General features: G+C 43.0%; 1 protein-coding gene across 3 annotated transcripts in view; it reads right to left on the reverse strand.

The window, feature by feature from the left end:
- LSM3 (LSM3 homolog, U6 small nuclear RNA and mRNA degradation associated) overlaps nucleotides 1–16,061 on the reverse strand; it is a 46,842-nt gene that overhangs the window by 21,833 nt on the left and 8,948 nt on the right. Inside the window, exons 1-3 of one of the 3 annotated variants that reach the window (XM_073351305.2) lie at nucleotides 9,856–13,673; nucleotides 6,931–9,130; nucleotides 2,748–2,852 (exon numbers count right to left, since the gene is read on the reverse strand). The gene's annotated coding sequence lies outside the window, so the exon portion shown is untranslated. Of the gene's footprint in view, nucleotides 1–2,747; nucleotides 2,853–6,239; nucleotides 6,406–6,930; nucleotides 13,674–16,061 lie in introns of those variants that run through there. The other 2 variants (XM_073351302.2, XM_073351307.1) reach the window with 2 other exon arrangements.

The following is a 16,061-nucleotide window of genomic DNA, read 5'->3' on the forward strand; positions in this document are numbered from 1 at the left end:
CCATGTGAGCGCTCCTCGTCGTCAGGACACACAAGTCGGGAGATGCCTATCTCAGGGAGGTTCATGCCAGCAGCCCAGCTGCTGTATGTGCCAGTTCTGGGTCCGAGTAAAGGATTCTCTGGCCTTCTTGGAGAGATAGCAAGGTCGTTAGGACTCTTGGGTTCCATTCCCTCCTCTGTTGCTGGCTGGCTGCATGTGCTGGGGCTGGGCCACGTCCTTTCTCTTGGCCTCAATTTCCCCTGGTGTCACTGAGGCTGCTGTGGATGTGGAAGGAGACAGCCCAAGACATCTCAAGCTCTCATGGGGCTGTGACCATGCACCCCCATCCAGTGCGAGGGGTAGGTTGTTGGGGTGCTGAGACTGGGTGCTCTGTAATCGCACCCTGTCTAGCCCTGACAATCTGGCTCATGACGCAGAACCACAGCATACTGGTGACCGAGTGCAGTGCCATGCCCTTCCTGCCTGTCAATGGAAGGGAATCTGGGGCTTGCTCTCCCTTGCGGCCTGTGCCCCCCACACGCCCACATCAGCTGATGGAGTTAAAAGTCAAACCAGCCTGGGATCATGACCCCCCGCAAGGGGCTGGAAAGCCATGGTCTGCATTTCTTGGGCCCAGCATAATCGTGGCAATAACATGACACCTCCAAGGGATGAGCTAGCAGGATTGGACCCTGGTGTCTGCTTTGATCTGCCAGCCAATGTGCTAGGTTGTACACTGACTGAGGTTCTCTCTGGGTCTGCAAAGCATGGTACAGCCAGCAGGAAGCAGTTACTCCATTGGGGCAAAGGAGAAGTGTCTGTGTGCGGCTTCTGGGTCCACACTGGTGGTGTGGCTGTGCACTGTTATAAGGGAGCACCCAGTGTTTTTGGGGGAGGGGGCAGTTCTTGCACTCCAATACAAGGGGGTTGTCATGGGGTGCATGCTACTCACTGCTCAACAGCACCTCCTCTTGGTCATCTGGGGAATTAGCTTGCCACTGTCCATGTCCTCTCCTGAAGTCACTCAGCCCATTGCCTCAGTCATTCACTCTGTGGCCCCTCTCACTCTGGATAGGAGCTGCAGTCAGGGCCATCCCTAGACATTTTAGTGCCCTACGCAACACCCCCCTGTGGGCGGAGGCGGGGAGCGTGTCCCCAGGCCTCTGTGGGGAGCGGGAAGCTGCACCCAAGGTCTATTGGGGGCATCAGCAGGCTTGGGGGGTAAGGGGAAACTGCCCCCCATCACGAGCCGGTGGAGTGAAGTGGGTTGGGGCCGGGTCGCACTCACGGGGTGGTGGGAAGTGGAGTGACCAGGCCCCGGCCTGCTCCTCTCTGCTCCCCTGGCTCTCAGACTTGGGGGGTACAGGAGAACTGCCCCCCAGCACTCATCGGCGGTGTGGAGTGGGCTGGAGCCGGGTCGCCCCACTTCCTGCCGCTCCGTGAGTGCAGGCTGCGCCCAACTCCTGCTGCAATCCCCCAAGACATAGCTCAGGGGAAGGGGTGGAGTGGGGGCGAGGCTGGGGGTGGAGCAGGGATGGGAAGAGGCGGGGTGGGGATGGAGCACAGGCCGGGACTTTGGAGAAGGGGTGGAGTAAAGGTGGGGCTGGGGCGGAGCAAGGGTGGGAAGAGGCAGAGCAGGGGCGGAGCAGGGGCCAGGGCTTTGGGGAAGGGGTGCAGTGGGGGCAGCTTTCCTGGCCAGCTGAGGTCACCAGGGGATCGGGCTGGCCGCTGGAGCAGCATGCAAATTTCCTGGTGCCCTACACAGCCGTGTAGTTTGTGTATGGGTAAGGACGGCTCTGGCTGCAGTGCCTCTTCTTCATGGCTCAGCCCTCCGGCCAAATCACTATCATTCTCCCCTTCTGGGGTCTTATCAAAATCTTCTTCCTCAAAGTCTCAGGCAGTCTCTATCTCCATGGTGCTGACTGCACTACTCGTGCAGTAGTTCATAGGGGATCCCAGGCCGGCCCGCTAAACCAGGTTCCAATCCTGGGACCCTCAGACCAGCAGTTCCTTCCTTCCCCTACTAGCCTGTACCAGGTAAGGGGGCCATAGAGTGGGGTGGCTCCTGCATGGATCTGTGGGTCTTGGTGTGAATAACCCATGGTGGAAGGAGAGCCACAAAGGGACCTGGCACACTGCTGGGGGGCAGCCTGGTGGAGCAGTGATTTAGGGCCCTCATGGCTCATGTGCTTTCTGTGACATCAGACCTTTGGTCATGGCCTAGCCACTATAAATGGGGGCCCACCCAAATGTCCACTCCTAGCTACACCATGGCTGTAAGTACCTACATGGGAACAGAAATTTGATAATAAAGGGCTCTTCAATCTGGCAGACAAAGGTATAATAAGATCTAGTGGTGGCTACCAGTCAAAATTAGAGAATTCAGACTAGAACTAAGGTGAAGATTTTTAACAGTGAGGGTGATTAACCATTGGAACAATATACCAAGTGTTGTGATGGATTCTTCATTACTAGAAATTTTTAAATCAAAATTGGATATTTTCCTAAAAATATGCCCTATTTCAAACAGGAATTAATACAGGGAAGTCTTCTGGCTCATATTATGCATGATGATTACAATAGTCCCTTCTGGGTTTATAATCTATGAATCGATTAAGTGGACTGCAACCCTTTTGCAAGCAGTTCACTTTATCAGATGGTAATAACATTAGAATTTAGTGGGCAGCCTGCCTGATAGCCATAAGGGAAAAAAGTTGTCTATTATCATGTACATCCTATATTATTTTGGAGTAGGCTGATGTGCTCACCTTCTCTCTCTCTGAAGAGTCTAGTTCAACAGTGCAGGTAAATGGGTGTTATTCTTTCAGCTGGTGGTCTTTGTTCAGCAAGGTTGCCTTGAAGCTTCTGGCCCCCTACACAAGATTAGAGAATAACACTTCTTATGGAGTCAGAGATGGCAGAATTTTTTTAAATAATCATAGGATTTTCCATCTCAGGTCAGACCACTGTCCAGTCTAATTTAGTCCTGAAGAATTGTGTTCACCCTCTTGCCTAGGGCATATACGGGTTATGCTGGACAATATGTGAATATCATTATTTCCCTTTTCCATTATCATTGCTACCACCACCATAGTAAAAATAGGGGAGGAGAGGCTGATTTAGTCTGACATCCTGCCTCTAGCACTAGCCAGTATTGGATGCCTCTCCTTTATGGCAAAGGTTTTCACTTACAGAGACCTTATAAACATCACATGAAAAGGATTTCAAGTGAGGAAAGATATTTTCTTCCTTGCCTGCTTCTCTTGACAGGCAGGGATGTAAGCAGCAAAGCCACATGTCCTGATTTCTGCCTCCTTCAAGTTAGAAAGAGAGGCAGAAGCACAGTTATTTAAAAGTTATGCGCAGAGATGTTACTGTTGGCATTTTTTTGTAGGACACAAACAAGCCTCCAGTGTACTGGCACCTCTGGGCCTTTGCCCCTTAGATCCCCAAGCAGTCAGTTGTTTCCAGAGCACCTGTTATAATGGGATGTTATAAGGAACCTATTACACATCTCCATTTACTTCCTGAATTCAGGATGGACTAGAAACAGAAACACTGGGATTGCTTCCTACTAGGTATTAACATAAAGTCTAGCACAATCAGATCCTGATCTCAACTGGGGCTTCCAGGTACTACCAGAATACAAATAATAACAATAACAGAAAAATGCATGGTTCAGTGGTCTGAGAATAGGACTGAATACAAGGAATGTCTGGCTAATCCTAATCCTGGTTCATATAGTTCCTCCAGTTGTGGCCTTGGGTAAATCACTTAACCTCTGCATTTCATTTCTGTACCTCTAATCTGCCTGTTGCCAAAATATCTAGGACTGGTTCTGGGAATTCCTGTCTATTTGAAAAGAGTTTGTGAGGGTTAGTTAATGTTTGCAAGGTGCTTTGAAGATGTAAAATGTAATCATCTGGGGATTCCTGACTGGGGTGAAATCTTAGCCTCATTGACTTTAGAGGGGTCAAGATGCTACCTCAGGACTTTGTAACAACTAGAGAGTGTCCCTCCTGAATACCCATCCTGGTTTACACTTGCTCCAGTGCATGCTGGGACAGGACTTTGGGAGTTCAGGAAGCACTGATGGAGACCAATGCCATACAAATAGGATTAACAATACTCCTAACTACAAACCAATGCGATCAAATTTTAAAATTAGGAATTCCCAGTAGTCTGGGACACAACACTGGACACTGCCATTTAAGTGTTCAATACTACATTAAATAATAATTTTAAATAACAGCTAGAGTAATTTTGAGAATACATTTGGTCTTATACATAATTAAGTGGATTTTTGAAAGAAGAGTTATCCTCAAGAGTAGGAAATGTTGGGAATCACTCAAAAACACCTCTTCAGACGATATTCCCTGCCCTATGTCAAGACTGAAGATGCCCAGATAAGAACCCAAAACTTGATTATCACTCTGGAACTTCAAGGCATTTTGAGCATCACCCACGTCTAGCCATTGCATCCTACATTCTGCATGTCGTTGCATTTACTGTAAGGCAGTGGTTCTCAAACTTTTGTACTGGTGACCCCTTTCACATAGGTAGCCTCTGAGTGAACCCCCCCCTTATAAATTAAAAACACTTTTAAATATATTTAACACCATTATAAATGCTGGATGCAAAGGGGGTTTTGGGGTGGAGGCTGACAGCTCGCAACCCCCCATGTAATAACTTTGCGATCCCCTGAAGGGTCCTGATCCCCAGCTTGAAAACCCCTGCTGTAAGGGGACAGCATGCTGCAAAAAGCTATGTTGAAATACTTGCACAGATGGATGCAAACATAAAACTTCCTTTCCTCTCAGCGCACAATCTCCTCTCTTCCCACTCACAACAGTTCTCTTATTCTGCCAAAGAAACAAGTCAAGCAAAGTGAAATGACTATGGCACAGTCTGTGTTAGCTACAGTTGCCGCCTACAGCAGCCTAGTGAATTAACAACAGCCATTTCAGATGAAGGGTAAGAAAACCTGAGTGTACTGCTTTTTTGTGACAATTTTAGGAGAGTGCACAGTTTCCTGGGAAGAAATGAAGAAAAGCAGAAATTAATGCAAATGCTTATGTCAGCATCTGCATTGCACATCACACTCAAAGGGTATTTCGCTGTTTAGGTAGGGCCTGTCTTTGGAAGTGAAACTTTTTATACTGATCAATCAGGGAAGGGTTATAAATAAGTAAATTGGGTCTATTGGAGATCAATCTTGTAGGGTCTGAAACATACACAAGACAATGGACTTTTTTTCTTTCAGAAATAAGCTGCTCCTATCATGGGAATAGTCTTTAGGGCTTGTCTACATTTACCATGGATTGATGCTGCGGCAATTGATCCACCGGTGGTCCATTTAGCGGGTCTAGCGAAGACTCGCTAAATTGACCACTGATCACTCTCCCAACTCCACCCGAATGAGAAGCATAAGGTAAGTTGACGTGAGAGTTTCTCCCATCAACCCAGCATGGTGTAGACACCACAATAAGTCGACCTAAGCTATGTCGACTCCAGCTACATTACTAACATAGCTGGAGTTGTCTAACTTAGGTCGACTTAATCCCGTAGTGTAGACCTGCCCATAATGTTAGCTGGGACTGCAGTTAAGAATTAAATCTGAAGAAAAATGTGAGTTTTGCTACAAGCCAAACAAATATCTTTTAACTGCACTATATAAGGCACCAAAAAAGATTTGGAGAGGTGATGAACATAACTAATCCACGTTGTCTAACTGAAATTTCTTTAGTCATCTGATACAGCAGGATTATAGATCTGACATATGACAAGATCAGGCATCAGTGGGACTACTCACCTAACTAAAGACAGCAGGACCAGACCCTTTGATCTGGGAATTGCTGTATATGTCATACATGCTTAGCAATAAATTATATAATTAAATCTTCACTTTTCCCTGGTACTTTCAGCATTAGCTTCACCACTCTTGGTTCATATTTTCAAGTTCCTGAATAAAACACACAGGGCATCTTTGCATCTTCATAACATTTTAAAATAAAGTTCCTACACTTTTTTTCAAGAGATCTATTGTTTTTATTTGTTTAACCTAGTTATAAGCCAAGGGCTGAAATAAATCTTGGCTCCTCTGAATACAGTGGCAAAAGTCCCAGAACTTTATAAATCTTGACATCTGAGAAGTTTCTAAAAAACCAGGATCATTTTCATCATCCCATCACATGGCTGTAAGAATGGTCTGTTGATCAGAGAATCATAGAAGTTATGGAAAAGACTCATTGTTGGCTCACCTAGTCCATCCACCCTCAAGCAATGTAGGATTGCTCTCCATAGCATATTCTCCACTGATTTGTCTCATCTAGTTTATCATGTGACCAGGCTAGTGGTCTGTTCATCATGCAGTTAAGCTGGTGGTTTTCTCAACACTGAAGAGAAGTTCAGGGATTAATGTAAGCCCTGAGTGAAATGAAAATTCCTTTAGCCTTGGCTCATGCATTGTAAAACTCCCACTTAAATCCATCTCATTTCAAGTTCTATTTTGTTAAAGAATTAAAAACAAAACAAAATCTGTCTTAGGCTGGAAAGTTTTACATTCCACTGCATATGAGGGATGGCAACGTGCACCTTGTGGGCCAAATACAGCCCACACAGAGTTCCACAATGTGGCAGTTTTAATCTTCAGTACAAAGGAGAAGCCCACAGAGGTTATAGATCTGAGCATGCAGTGTTCCATCTTGCTCTGAGCAGAAACAGGGCATTGCATGATGGGCCCTGCAGTTAATGAGTACACTTGCAATCTACTACATCTTATTGCACTCAGACAACCAAGTATTGCCACTGATTTCAGTGGGAGCAGGACTGAACCCTAGGTGTGAACCGCAGATAGCTAGCAAGTAACTAAAAGGGATCTTAGTTGCACTAAATTTGCTACCCTTCAGCCCACTGATTCTTCTTATGTGCTCCATATTTATAAAGCCTTACCATGCCAGAACCTCTTTGTTGGTGCACCAGCTTCATCCATGACATCGGTACAGATGTTCACATAGTATTTGTGAGTTTATTGCCACTGTAGAACCAAAAGGGATGGATACAAGATTGTAATTTTGTAGGGTCTAAAATATTACATATTGTAATTTTCATTAAATGTATGGGAATAAAAAATGTAAGTTGTAGTCTTACAGTATTTTAGTTCCTGGATGGTGGAAGTAGTGTGGGAAGAAAAAATGGTGTGTTATATTGTCCTTATAACTGGTTCCTTGAAGCATTAAAATACCTCATGAAAATTATAAACACAAATGCAGATTTATTCAGCTTTATTTGGGTTGTTGTGGAATCCAAAGTATCAGCCCTACCGTAAAGGTATGTAAACAGATATAGCCCAGAGATTACTAGAGATCAGAAAATTTCATCTGGAACTGTAAATTAAATATTATTTCAGAGGTAGCTTGGAAGATACTAGAAATGACCCCCACGCTGCAAAATTTGGATCTAGATGTAAATTTCCTCAGTGTTTGAAGATGGTCCAGATTCTCAGTTTTGGCCTATCTGTGTAGAAAATACCTGACATTATGTCAAAAGGGATAAGCAGTTAGACAATTCCTGTGCTGCAGAAGAAGTGTTTTTCACCACTATCATAGAATCATAGAAATGCAGGGCTGGAAGGGAGGAGGCCATCTAGTCCATCCCTCTGTGCTGAGGTAGGACAAAGTATATCTAGACTATCCCTGACAGGTGTTTGTCTAATCTTTTATTAAAAACCTCAAATGACAGGGATTACAAACCTCCTTAGGTCACCTGTTCCAGTGCTTAACTATCCTTAGGCTTGGTAGAATTTGATTTTTTTTTTTTTGGTAATTTCAACAGATATCAATATTTATTTTTATTTTTAAACAATTTAAATAGTCATGGTTTCACAGGAGGGGCAAAAGGGGGATGCTGGTGCAGCTATGGGGCCAGTGAAAGTGGGGTTTTCAGGGGGCTCCCTGTGCAGCTGAGGGGCCCAGTTTACCATATCCCTGCAGATGCTCGGTACAGGGGAGGCTGAGCCCTCCAGGGAAGCGGAGACCCTGTTTGATTACTACTGAAGGATTTTTTTTCATTGATTCATCTATCTGTGTGTGTGAAATTGATGTTTAAAGATGATTAACGGTACAAATCAAATCCTACCAAGCCTAAACTATCCTTATAGTTAGAAAGTTTTTCCTAATATCAAACTTAAATCTCCTTTGCTACAAACTAAGCTGATTCTTCTTGTCCTACCCTTAGTGGACTTAGCAACAATTGATTACCACCAACCTTTTACATATTTGAAGACTTATGTTCCACCTCAGCCATCTCTTGTTTTGACTAAACAGGGCCAGTTCTTTCAACCTTTCTTCATAGGTCATGTTGTCTAAACCTCTTATCATTTTTGTTGCTTTTCCTTGGTCTCTCTCCAATTGCTTTATTTCTTTCTTAAAGTTTGGTGGCTAAAACTGAACATAGTACCCCAATTGAGGCCTCACCAGTGCCGAGTAGAGTGGAAAATTACCTGCCATATCTTACATACAACACTCCTGCTAATACCAAACAGAATGACATTTGTCTTTTTCTGAGCAGCAATGCACAGTTGACATTCAATTTGTGATGCACTACAACCCCCAGATCTTTTTCTGCAGTACTGCCGCCTAGCTAGTTATTTACCATTTTGTATTTGTGCATTTTAATTTTCCTTCCTACATGTAGCACTTGGCACTTGTCTTCATTGAATTTTATCATATTTATTTTGGACCAATTCTCCAATTTATCAAGATCATCTTGAATTCTAATCCTGTCCTCTAAAGTGCTTGCAACCTCTCCCAGCCTGGTGTTATCCACAGATTTTATAAGCATACTCTCCTCTCCATCAACCAAGCCATTAATGAAAATATGGAACAGTACCAGGCCCAAGACAAACCCCTGCAGGTCCCCACTTGATATGTCCTTTCAGCTTGACAGTGAACCATTGGTAACTACTTTTTGAGTAGGGTCTTTCAAGCAGTTGCATATCCACCTCATAGTAATTTCATCTAGACCGTATTTCCCTAGTTTAGGGAATGTCATGTGTCCCTTAGGAGAATGTCATGTGTGACAGTGTCGAAAACCTTAATAAAGTTCAGTTGTATCACATCTACTGCTTCCTCCATCCACTATTGTAGTTACTCTGTAAAAGAAGGAAATTATATTAGTTTGCCATGATTGGTTATTGACAAATCCATGTTAGCTATTACTTATCTTCCAGGTTTGATTGATTGTTTAATAATTTGTTCCAGTATCTTTCCAACTTAGGCTGAGTGGTCTGTAACTCCCAAGGCATTCTTTCTCCCCTTTTGGATGACCCTGTTTAGGACCATGTCTGCCTTTCATGAGTTATCAAAAATAATCGCTAACGGCTCAGAGTGCTTCAGCTAGTTCATGTATACTCTAGGGTGAATTTCATCAGGCCCTGCCAACTTAAGACCATCTAACTTATCTAAGTATTCTTTAATTTGTTCTTTCCTTGTTTTGATGTGAGATCCTTCTCCCTTGTTAATATTAATTGTGCTAAGCATATGGTCACCATTAACTTTTTTTTTTTTTTTTAGCAAAGCTGAGCACTTCACTTCAGCATCTTCTATATGATCTGTTATTAGCTCTCCTTCCCTCATTAAGTAAGGGGCCTACTCTTTTCCCCATTATTCTCTTAGTCCTAATGTATTTATAGAACCTATTCTTTTCCTTGCTAGTTGTAAGTCATTTTTTTGCCTTTAGCCTTTCTGATTTCGTCCTTACCGGCTTGTGCTATTCGTTTATACCCATTCTTAGCAATTGTCATTGTTTCCACTTTTTTAAAATTTATTTGCAGGTCTGTAAAGAGCTCTTGACGCAGCCATATTGATGATCTCTTACCATTCTTTCCTTTGCATGGGGCTAGTTAGAGAAGATGTATAGAAGAGGAGGAGAAAGGGTTGCCCAGCACAATCCACACAGATGTAGCTGGAAGATAGAATTTTCCGCTGTTTTATTTGTATGACAAGTTCCACCACTAACTGACTTTTGATAGACAAATTAACTCTTGAAAATTGAGGCTCAGAGTTCTGATTCCAAAACAGATCAGTTACCCAAAAAGAGATCTGAAAAATAGGCAGGGCTAGCTCTTGAACAACCTTGGCCCCAGTACAATGGTATCTGGGTGCCAACTGAAGCTCTAATACAAAACTGTGGCTTCAGTAATTTGTAAGGAGTGTAGCTCCAGGTCCTTTAAACTTTTAAATTCCACAATGAATCACATAGCACCTAATAATGGAGCCCTTACATGTAAGACTCAGTAGGACTTCTCTTGAGGAAGGCAGTGGTGCCAATTACGGACACTGGATCTGGGTTCTACTCCCAGCTCTGCCACTGACTCACTATGTGATTTTGGGCAAGTCCTTTAATCTGGGTGCCTCATTTACCCTATCTATAAAAACTGACATAATGATGGTTACCTTTGTAAAATGCTTTCATGTTTATGGATGAAGTGTGCATAAGTCCTTAGTATTATTATTCACGTGAGGGCTCTTCATCTCTGTAAACTGGCTGCTACTCTACTCTAGCATTTTTCTGAGCAATCTAAAACTGAGAAGGAACCCCTCCAAGGTACAAGGTGATGGTCAGGAATTGTCTATCCGTAGGATGATTTAATACCAAAGCAAGAGGTGAGACAATCTTGCTGCCCCTTGCCCTGAGCCAGACAGCATCAGGCTTTCAGCATAGCAAAACACAGAGTATATCCCACCCTTACGCAAACTGGCAAAACAAATCTTTATTTGCAGGAAACTTAGGCTAGTGACCCAATGGAGACCAGCCCCTGCTAATCTGCCTGCTATTGCCTCAAACCTCTCAAAATTCCCAAGGGCCTACTGGTCCCTTAAAGTGGAAAATGTTCTGATTATTTCCTCACAAATATCCAGCTCATAAACACAAGAGAGACACTGAAGGGAACAGTTATGCAACGAGGCCTTATGGAAGAGAAAAAGTGCTCAAGGCAAATTGGCCATTTACATCATGTATTTTCATGCTCTGTAATATCTTGCTGCAAGATTTTCACATTTCTGTTGCGACTAGAGATGGGTGAATAGGCTTGGATGAAATAAATAAAATACCCTGCGTGAACCTTCACCCCACACTTAATTTGAATGATTTACTTTTAAAGCTCATACACATTTGGTGATTTCTGCATTTTTAAAAAATCATGTGCCCCCAATATCATGGTTTCAAGTGGCAAAATTGGGTTTGATTTCAAATTTCCCCAAAATGCAGGATCTCTCTGATCAGGTAAGTGTGTGGGTGGGAGGGAGGGTTGGCCTCATCTCCAACTAGAAGCAGAAGCAGCAAGAAAGCTATTTCTGTAGTATCAATGGCTCTCACAAGGAAGCCAGATTTCCCAGCTGGAGGCTCAGAGAGGCTTCCAAAAATCTGGATATTCTTTGGAACTGAAATGTCACAGCTTCAGAGGTTCAGCTATCATTAACTGTAACCAGAAAAAATAAAGTGTTAAAAGGATAAAGTGTGAACGAGATATGACGGTTGCTTCCACAGAGAACCTGTGGAACAGTACAGTCAACCTGTGGAACTCCTTGCCAGAGGATGTTGTGATGGCCCAGACCATAAGAAGATTCAAAAAAGAACTTGATAAATTCATGGATGATAGGTCCATCAATGGCTATTAGCCAGGATAGGCAGGGATGGTGTCCCTAGCCTCTGATTGCCAGAAGCTGGGAATGAGTGACAGTGGATGGATCACTTGATGATTACCTGTTCTGTTCATTCCCTCTGGGGCACCTGGCACTGGCCACTGTTGGAAGACAGGATACTGGGCTAGATGGACCTTTGGTCTGACCCAGTAGGGCCATTCCTATGAAGGGCTACTTTAAGCACAAGCCAAGCAATCTGAGAACTGGTTCAGTGCATGTTCTGCAACTCAGGAGCTTGTCACATCTCCCTTTGGAGCAGCTAAAAGAAAGTTGACACCTTTCACTCCCTCATCTTCTCTTTCAGTATCAGAAAAGGACTGGGGAGGCAATCTACTGGCTGATCTCTTCTTTAGCAACAGGATCCGAGAAGAAGGCAGTTTGTTACATAATTCCTTCCCTTCCCCACTGTGGGAGACTGGAGCCCTGCTTTTGCTTGTGGCCCCATGAACGTCACACCAGCCTCATGCATCGCATTTCGGTGCGTAAGCATTATGTTCAGATTGAGAAAGCAGCTGTCTCTTACGTATATAGTTTATATAGAGCTTCAGAGATTTGCTTAATGTGATAGATCTAGGCTGCCCATGATTCCCACTCCATCAGACATCACTTCTTTGAAATCAGTGTAGTGTCCATAGAAACTTTATCACTATGCAGATGTTTGTCAAGTGCTTACTGATGCTTATGATTGCTCTCCCTCCTTGGCTGCTTATGAGTCAGAAGAGTGAGAAGCACAAATGAATGACTATATCAGCTGCAATCAGAGTATGCTGCAGCTGACAACACTCTTACTAGCCTTTGGCTACAACAGAAAGAGCCAGAGAGATTAGTTCAATGTTTTTCTTTACTTTCTTAAAAGTTCTTCTGTGTTAATCAGACAAAAGAATCACTAGTATTGAATAAGGTGAAGGATTTGCCTCCTTTTCAAATAGGAATTAGAGATTACAAGATGCTGCCTTATATTAAAGGACACGGCAGCAGGGTCCAGTGGATAAAGCACTGGATCAGGAATCAGCAGATCTTTGCTTTCTACATTGACTCTGACCTATGGCAAGTCACTTCATCTCTTTGTGCTGCAGTTAACCAGCGTAGAAAGAGAACAACTACTATGTGGGTGAAACAAGACAATCACTGTCCTCTCGAATGAACTCGCATAGAAAATTATAGAAGACATAACCACCATATCACCTGTAGGTGTATGCTTTTCATACAGCGATCACTCTCTATCTGAGCTCTCATTCCCATCCTCAAAGGAGACCTACACAACATCTTCCAAAGATGAGCTTGGAAGCTTAAACTCATAACTTGGCTAGATGCTAGTATGCCAAAGTCAGCCTGGGCAGCTATAAGAGGGTGGTGGAAGGCATATACATTAGCACCAGAATGATAAAGGCCTTTTTCCCCATAAGCCGAGAAGGGGTTACCTCAGGCCAATTCAGGACTCCTGAGTCCAATTAAGGGCTGCCTGAGACCTTTAAAAACTCTTCCTCTGGTGAGAGAAGGGGATAGCGAGACAAGCTGCTGTGGGGCTAGTAGGAATAAGGAAGAAAGGTTGCTCCAGGATGGAGGGCTGCTCTCTTCCTTACAGGGGAAGCTACAAAACAGACTGTCTGCCGTGGGAAGGGCTGGCACCCCAGAGCCAATAACAAGGCCATCCACCCTCAGAGTGAGGGGAAGAAAAGGTATTTTCCCTTGTCTTCAGTTTGAATTGGTTTCTTTTTGTTTTTGTGTGTGTGTTTTTTTTTTTTGGCAGGGGGCATTCCATCAAGCCCACCACAGGCTTCTCTAGAGAATACCGGGAAATAAACTGCCAAGTGGGAGAGTAAACACCCTCCAGAGTGGGTGGAGGTTACTTACCCTAGGCGCTCACTGCCAGAGGGGGAAGCACTGAGCCTGCTGAGGCAGAGGCGGTGCCTTGCCACACTGGATACTAAAAATCATGGACTGAATGAAGTCACAGGATTTATGTCTTATTACAACAATCTATAATCCACTTACCCCTGCCCTCCCAACCTACCCCTCCCCCCCACACTTCCCCCTCCTACAACTGGAGAGGTGTTTTTGGACTACTTCACCTTGAATGGTCCCTTGAAATATATAAGCTCGAAAGTTTGTCTCTCTCACCAGCAGCAGTTGATCCAATAAAATATTACCTCACCCACATTTTCACACATGAAAGAAAAGGACACAATGGTTTTCATTTAAGCTTACAGATGTGGTTTGGGGACTGAAGCCAGGACAAGTAATTGCTACAAATCTTTCCATTTGACTATAAGGAGAATTTCCATTTACCAGTACCAGTATTAAGTCATTTAGCATATATGTAGAGCAGCCATTAGAAAGCAACATAACACTTGAGCAGGTTTGAATTGCACCAGCAGAGGGCAATAGTGATCTATGGCTACTTTAACTAGTATATTATAAGGACCCTGTTAAGAACTGTTTAATTTTAATATAGTGTCTTCTGTTGGTTTGCACGAGAACTTCCTCTCTTGCCTTAATTAAGCAGGCAACTAAAATTTAGCCTGGAGGAATGTATCATAAACATATCTAATTTAAGACAAATCAGATTAGCTTCCATACTTGTTAACACTTCAGTTCTTCCCCAGATTTCTGCTAATCAGAAGCATGCAACATCTATACACCTGGAAGAGGTAGCAATTTTACTTTAAAGTCCTGGAAGTGGACAATCTAGAACATAGCAAATCATTTCACAGACTTTCTGACGGCAAGGGCCACAGTCTGAGATGGAAGCCACAGGAATTATTTGAGGCAAAAAAATTAAACCATGTTCCTTTAATTGTGACTAACCTGTGTCACTGCTATGTAAAGAAAAGAAAAACAAACTGTCAACTTTTATGATGTTAGGAAGAAACATGATTATAGCAATTAATTGTTAAGGATGAATATGACAAAGTCAGAGTCACCTGATGCAGAGATGAATTAAAGTACACCCTTTCCCTGGTTCAAGTTTCTTCCCTACAATCATAATTTGAAGGTCTAGAGGAAGACTGGGTACACAGCTACAGTTAGGCTGATGCTCAGAATTACGAGTCTTTTAAATTAAGAGTTTATAAAGGAGAGAATCTCAGTTTCATCAAACAACTGTTTTTATCAAGGTTCTCTGTAATTTACATAGAGTGCATTGGGGAAGCCAATAAGTGATTCATGACAAAATTTTAGACAAGCATTTTGTGTTGAGCGATACACTCACAAACACATTTGGCGTAATGACTTGTGTGGCATTTGTGGGGATTTTGTTGCCCAAAGAAGTTCATAAAATGAAATTAGAGCAAAGGAAAATTTAAAATTGCAAGGAAAGTGTCTCAGTTGTGAGGTCTGTTAGACAGTGAATGATGGAGGATCCCTTAATGCATCAGCACCCTTGACAGCTATAGGATTTTGCACCCACCCAATCCCAAATTAGAGATCCTCCACCGAGAGAACACCTCCTCCACCCCTTCAATTGAGCAGTGGGGTGTTATGACAAAGGTGCACCAGCTGGAGAGAAATGGCTTGCTACTGGGAGATCAAGACAGACCAGGGCTGCCATAGAGTCCCTTTAAATGAGGAGCCATGTGCTGCCACTGGCTAAGTCTGTGACTACAATCAGTCCATAAATAATATTCGCAAGGAAGTGGTGAAGCCCCATTGGTTGGGTCACTTAAAAGTGGACTAGGCAATTATTAGAGAATATATTGTAAAGAGCAATCCTGTATTGGCAGGGGGTTGGATTACATGATTCAACCGGCTATAATTTGAGGAAGTTATGCTTGTAAAGCACTCTGTTGCTAAGGTGTCAGATGAATAAAGTATAATAATAATGAACAATTAGTTTTAAAATTTAAGAAGAAACTAGAGATGCAGAATTATTATTTATATAATAGCATTAGGGCTGTACCCGGTATTAGACAAAGACGAGCTCTGTGCCCCCAAAGAGTTCACAATCTAAAATATACAATAGCATATCTACATAAAAGTTATAAGGCCAGACCCTTATCTTGCAAAAGTCAGATAAAGCTTCATTGAAGTCAGTGTTGCTATGCCAATTTACTACAGCTGAGGATCTTGCCCACTGCAAAATATTTCATATATCTCCAGAAATAATCATTTGAGGTCCAAAAATGTTAATGCTTTCTTTCTAAAGTTTAAACTATTTTAGTAATTGCAATACAAATGTGTATTATTGACTATAAAGCATTATATGCACTAAGGGTCAAATTCGCCCTTCTGATTCACACAGTAGGTTTAGATTCCACTATTCTATTATCCTCCATGCGTGGTGCAGTCAAGAGAAGTCCTGTGGATAGTAGAAGAGAATTTTGCCCCAAAGAAAGTGCTCATTTGAATAAGTGATTCCCACCAAATCTTTTCATAGGATTA

The sequence above is a fragment of the Lepidochelys kempii genome, chromosome 7, assembly GCF_965140285.1.
Source record: "Lepidochelys kempii isolate rLepKem1 chromosome 7, rLepKem1.hap1, whole genome shotgun sequence".
Lineage (NCBI taxonomy): Eukaryota > Metazoa > Chordata > Testudines > Cheloniidae > Lepidochelys > Lepidochelys kempii.